Consider the following 6,752-nt stretch of genomic DNA (forward strand, 5'->3'; position numbering starts at 1 on the left):
ACACTGACAATGGGCAACTGGTGTGGTGCGTTAATGCACGTGAATGCCATGCATTTATGGCTGCAACCTGCGGATTATTTTGATTAGCAATATTGCTTGTTTGCCAAGTTTTTTTGCTCTTTGGTCATAACTTTTAATGCAAGGTTAGCAGCTCACCGTGTCAAGGGTCATTAATCCTTCACTTGCCCAGCCAAAGCCCTTAATGAAGTCCACTAACTAGCGCAGGAGTCCATGAACAAGAGTCTCCGGGGAGTGAGGTTGTGGTGTTTGGTTCGTGAACTCTGACCTCTAGTGACCACAGTGGTCTGACCCACACATGTGCTCTTGTACCAATGAGGTCATCAATGGGACCTTGTCAAGGGCCTTGAGTAAACAGATTTGGTCCATTGTTTGTAAATAGGATGACCAGCTGCCTCACTGCCCGTCACTATCATTATGTGACCCGTGAAGAAGAACACTGACACAAGGCTCAGTTTATTGGGAGCTCAAGTGGTTGTCTAAAAGGAATCACTTAGTAATTATGTGTATTTGTGTACGTGTATTTTTTTGTTTGATAATACAATTTTGAACAAATAGTTAACCACAAAAAAAACAGGAGAGCATACATGTCATAGTTTACCATTTTTAAAAGCTACATATAAATATAAATTCCATTATCCTGCAATGTATTTATTTAATTTTCACACAAACCAAAGAAAATGGCAACACAAAATAGCTAAAATAGTCTGAGCTCTCTAGCATAATGAACCAATACATGACTCTCACCAATCACACATTAACACACAGAAACAAAAGTCATAGCCAAGGAGTCTTGAGTTAAGTCAAGTGTTGCTTAGTGCCAATCATTCCCTCGTTAACCCCCTGCTTCCCAACAAATTGCCCCCCTGCCATTGCTCAGGACCCACCCTGCCTGTGTCTACCCAGTGTTGCGACCCCCCCCCCACCCCTTGGAGGGCACGGCGTGGCTGACCATATCCTCATTTGACCTGCATCTCCCATATGGAGAGAGGCAGTGGACGGATTGAGAGGAGACACTGCCATAAGGTCAGAGGTTAAATGACCAGGACTGTTTACAAGGCGATGGGGAGTTCAAACAGCAGACTATTGTCCAGTCTTTGTCCTTCTCCTGTTAATGACTCCATTAAAGACTACAGAGTATTTAAACCTAAAATTATTGGTCAATTACATGGATTTATATTTATTTAAAGAATAATCTAGAATAATTAATGCAGATAATAAAGTTTATCAATAGCAGTTTTTATATAGAAATGCAGGAAAAAAAGTTCCCCAGTCTAATGAATAAGTTGCTACCAGTCCAAACCTAAAGCTTCTACACCTTAGCTTCTATACATCTTCTCACATGGGTTATGAATCTGATTAACACAGGGTTTGCTTTTATTTGGACACCCTGTGTTTACATAAAGAGGCCCAGTGGGACCAGCCCTGGAGGTCAGGGGGTCGAACCTTGGTTGTCAGAGAGCCTTGTGACATTTCTTTCCCACGTTTCCCGGCTGCCATTGTCCGCGGTGAGGAGCCCCCGTTAACGTTTGGCCCTGGGAGGTAGTGTGGCGTGAGAGGGAGGCCTAGGGGTATTGGACCCTCAGCGGGTCCCTGGGAAACGGGCGTAACCAGGCGGGGCTGAGGCGAGCGGGGACAGCATGGGGTCATTTTCCGGCTTGCTGCCCCTCTAAAGGGCTTTGGAGCACAGTATTGGCCCCTGGAGGAGTGCTGGTGTGGAAGACAGTACAAAGGGCTTTGTCTGTGTGTGTGTGTGGGTGTGTGTGTGTGTGTGTGTGTGAGAGAGAGAGAGAGAGAGAGAGAGATGTGTGACTGACTACACACCTCAGCAGGTTTGTGTGATTATCAAAATGATTATTTTATACATTAGCTATAAATTCTGGGCTCTGATTTTATTCACAACTAATTGCGATAATGGATTAGGAAGTTCAATAAAGTCATGGTGATTTTAGCAGGGCAAGAAAAAAAAGTGTGTGATCAGAAAATATTGGGTGATGATTCAATGATGGTAGCTGCTGTTGACGAGCAGTCAGGATTGTCACGTAATTTCTGATTATTTCCAAATTAATAGCAACACAATGTAAGTAGAATGCAAAAAAAAGTTGAAATCAAATATCTTGAATAATAAATGGGATTAATATTCTGTATGCAATAACTAATTTCAGAGGTCACAGGATAAAATATTTGCAGTGTGGCAGAGAATTACAGTATTATAAATGGTAATTTATTTAATAAAACATGATTTATTAACTGATTTAATCACTACAGTTGGACTGTTGGAGAGCGATCACAGGTGTTTCTATCATTCACGTAAGAAAATGGGAACATTTCATTGTGAATATTGCACATACACTTTTTTATCTGATGATAATTCCTTTAAAATTCTATCTTGCTTTAGTTGAATTGAGTAAATATGCAATATGTTTATTTATATCACAGCATGATCTTGCAATATTAACAGACAAATCCCTTCTTTCTTACACCTTTCCTCACTATGTAGATGTGCATTTACATTTTCTCTCTTGTAGTCCTAGGATGTCATTTGAAGCTAACACACTGAGCTATTGAATAATAAATAGACATCAGCAAAATGAATAAATAAAACATATCACCATGCCATTATCACCTTTTTCTCTGTCTACATGCCAGAAAATATATAACCGTCGTTCCTACTTATAATAAGGTCATCCTTTTTTAATGCTAGCCTTCTCGTATCTTCAGGGTCTCTGACAGGTTTGCAGGAGTCTGGTTTTGCAGTGGAATCGACATGTACAGTAATGTGGCTTTGTTGATCTGAGAGGGGGTGCGCACTCGCTAGCTTTGCAAGATGATGGTAGAGAAAGACCCCCTCCACCCCAACGCTCACACACACTAACACACACCACTGCTGTTCCCGTGGAGAGCAAAGCAGCAGCAGGATCTTGAGGGAGAAACGGTCTCTGGTGTACAGTGCACAGAGAAGATCTGTGCCATTTCTCTGCTCTTGGTGCAGCTTGCATGTGTGGTGACGAATGGCAGCCATTTTGTTTTATGCATTAAAGATTCACTGTGCCCCCCTCACATCTTGAAATAGTTTGAGGTCATCCCTGGGGTATGTGACAAATAACAAAATCCACACTGAACTTGATTTGTTCTCCTTTCTTTCAGAAATTGTTTTACGTGTTCTTGTTGAAGATCAATTCTTATTCATTAATTGCATTTAATTCAGGCTTTTTTTCCCTCCCTAACACAAAGCTACACATAATGATAAAGCTATGATCTGCTGAAGGTTGAGGGAAAAAAAGAAGAAAAAAAGAAAAACACTGGCAGAGATGGAAATTTCTACACATGGAAAAATGGAGAAGCACGCTTTGTTTGTCTCCAATAGACCATGCTAGCTCCTGAGTGCTATATAAAAGTTTCAATAAAATGTCTATTCATCCCAGGGCTGAACGTATTACCAGTAGCATATCAGCGACAAGAACTAGCCTGATAGAATCTCTCCACTCTTCCAAATCGCAGACAAAACATTGCAATCTAGTGGCTGATTGCAGCTATTTTCTTGCTTCTCTCCTTAGCAGAATTGTTTCCTGGCCCTTACGAATTGAGTTTATCAGGTGTTGAACAATGGAATGGGGATGGTTTATCAGGTGTTAAACAACAGAATAAAATATTCTGGGAAAGGTCCCAACTTTTTGCAAAACTCAAAACCAAACTTTGTTTCAATTTCATCGCGGGAAGAGGGCACAAAACCTTTAGATCTGAAAAAAAAGAGAAGTCCTGGGTGCTTTGGATGCAGTAGAGCAATTCCACACATCTCTTGTCGAATAGCCCTGACGCGTGGGAGGGTGCCATTTTATTTTCAAATGTATTTATTCATGGATCTGACATTTTAAACAACCTCTGCGTGCCTGCAGAGTTACAAAGCAAGCTAATTTTCTATCATATTCCATAGGTTTAAGGCTCTATCACGTTCCATAGGCTGTTAGATCTGAAGAGTATTCACTTGCTGCCTTTCTCTCTTCGCCTCCTGCACTCCCAAAGCCTGAACCTGAACTTGGGAGTGCAGGCATAGATTTATATGCATGCCCCTCCTTTGATGACAGGGTAAATATTCACACAGACAGCCAAGGTGCCCCCGTCATTACCCATGTGCTGTGTGTTTGCCCACCAGTTAAATTCTTAGGGGGATTGTTTGGTGAGATGAATGGGGCCAAAGTGCTGAAGGACGTATCGGAGTTCAGCAAACAAAACCTCCCCAGATTGGCTCAGCAACAGCTCGGTCCAGTGGGCAAAGTTAGCAGCGAGGAGGTGAGAGGGGAAAAAAAGAGGGTTTTGCCTGTCAATTAAAGCTGCTGTGAATGGCTGGGAGGTGGAGAGCGCTCAGTGGTGCTTGCCATCTCTCTGGTCCTGTTGGATCTGTGGAGATAGCTGAGGTGCTGTTCACCTAAAATAGGAAAAACCCTGTCAATATTCAACTATTTAATAACCCTGAATGTGCTGCTCACTGTGCCTTTTGAAGGCTGTGGGGTCTGCATTTCCCTTTGATGTACTTTCATTGTCAGCCTCTCTATCTGAAATCTTCGAAGATGGAATTGGTGACATTTTCTCTTTTTTCATTCATTCAATCCAACCTCAAAGGTTTCAAGCAGTATTTCTCTAGTCCAAGATGCTTTGTTGTATGGAAGGGTAGGGGGCTGTAGTTCCCCACTAGGATTTCTATCACTGGGTAATGGAACACCAGGAGATTTAGGCAAGGATGTTACTGACAAAATATATTTATTTTTATTTGCCTTGACTACTGAAACATTGACCTGTCTAGATTGCTCCAATTTAGTTTCTTTTTCCAAAGTTGAAGCACATTTGCGCGTGAAAATGCTTTCTCTTAAAAGTGCAGTGTGTAACATTTAAGAGGATCTATTGTCAGAAATGGAATCTAATATTCATAGGTACATAATCACCTGAATGTAGGAATCGTGTTTCCGTTACCTTAAAATGAGACTTTTTATCTACAAATGACACGGGTCGCCTTCCATGGAGTCTGCCATGTTGAACCGCTGTAGATAGGGCCTTTCGCATTTTTTACAAGTTTCGCTGCCAACGTAGTTTCATCAAACACAGACACAAGCGGTGGTCAATCTGCAACTTCACTGCTAGATGCCACTAAATCCTCCATACTGGTCCTTTAATCAACCACCTTTACTGATGAAAATCTATCTGACGTAAATCAGACAGAAAACATGTTATGAACAAAGTATTAAACTTTTATTTACGTTATGTTAAGTCACGTCCGCCAACTTCATTTTCTCACTCTCTGACAATTCCAGCGTATCCCATGTTTACCCAGAAGTGATGGGAACTAGAGGCGAGTAGAAAAGACAGTGGTTACAAATACTCAATAAAATTACATCCTATGCCACTTTTCCTTGCTTGACCTCGATGGAAAATGTCAAGAATTCAATGAAAGATGTCAAGGCAAAATTTGTAAGGACATAGAGAGTCTGATTGCATTTACACCAGGCTTTTCTTGAAACGTACACTGACAAACTCAGTGCTGTACAATTCAAGTCAGGTTTTATGTCCAAAACAGAATCACCCTTAAAAGAAAGGATGTTTTCAATTTCAATTCAATTTATACATACAGTGAAACATCAGTTACTCATAGGAAGTAACATCAAAATAGATAATATACAACAAACATTATTGAAAATAATAATAAAGAAAGTTGAGCTATTAAAATAATAAGAAACTGAGCAAGGTATTAAAGAGTAAATTATATTCAGATATAATAGAGTTTCCTGCTATGGGTGCTTTTGACATTTTTTTTTGTGGATTTGGATTTGGTGTTACATGCATAAAATGTACTCAGTTGTTTCTATGTTTACGTGGGTCTGTTGTGGTGAAACTGCAATGGTGCACTGCTTTAAATGTTGCTTCCACAAGGACTTGTGGGACGGCATTATGTCCTTTCGTTTGGTAAAGGATGGTCCAGTGTACTATATGCTGAAGAAGATAAAAAAAGAAAGCACGGAGGCCCCTTTACTTGACATTTTGAGAATTCACTCAGCTCCACTTCAATACTTCTGGGTCATTTCACTCAGTTAGGAACCTTCCATTGCAAAAAATACTATTCGAATGCCGCCGATACCTTGAATAAAAGTATTGATTTCTCTGGGTTTGAACATTGTTGGAAACATTTGGGAAAATACACACAACTCGAAAATATACTGTGTCTAGCGTTCTTTAGACATTTTAATGTGTAACGTGAATCAGTCAAGGTTGTCAGTTTTCTTTTAGGTTGTGTCACTCTGGCTTTGTTCCTTGTTTTTCCAAAAGCTTTTTTCCAACATTTTATAGGAGAGGGCAAAGCTGCTGGTTGTGTCGATTCTTCTGTTGGTGTAGCTTCAAGCTTTTCATTCAAAGGGATACAGTTATCTTTCTGTTTATACAGCATTCACATCTGTTTTGTTATAAATTTGCAATCAAAAGAGTTTGCTTGTATTTTATGGAATTAGTCAGTGTGTCATTTATATGTTGAAACTGCACGGAGGTCACACAATTCACAGGTTCCACTTATATACTTATATGACTAAGATGCTAACTTCAATGGAATTCCCAATGCAATGTTTTTATTTATGGTACATTTGACAGGTCATAAATGCAGCACTAGTAAATTTGTTTGTCATGAAGTCACTCCTGCATATAGCCAGTAAACACAGACAGAAGAAAGTATCTGTCATGATATAATTTTATGT

The sequence above is a fragment of the Dicentrarchus labrax genome, unplaced genomic scaffold (assembly GCF_905237075.1).
Source record: "Dicentrarchus labrax unplaced genomic scaffold, dlabrax2021, whole genome shotgun sequence".
Classification (NCBI taxonomy): Eukaryota; Metazoa; Chordata; class Actinopteri; family Moronidae; genus Dicentrarchus; species Dicentrarchus labrax.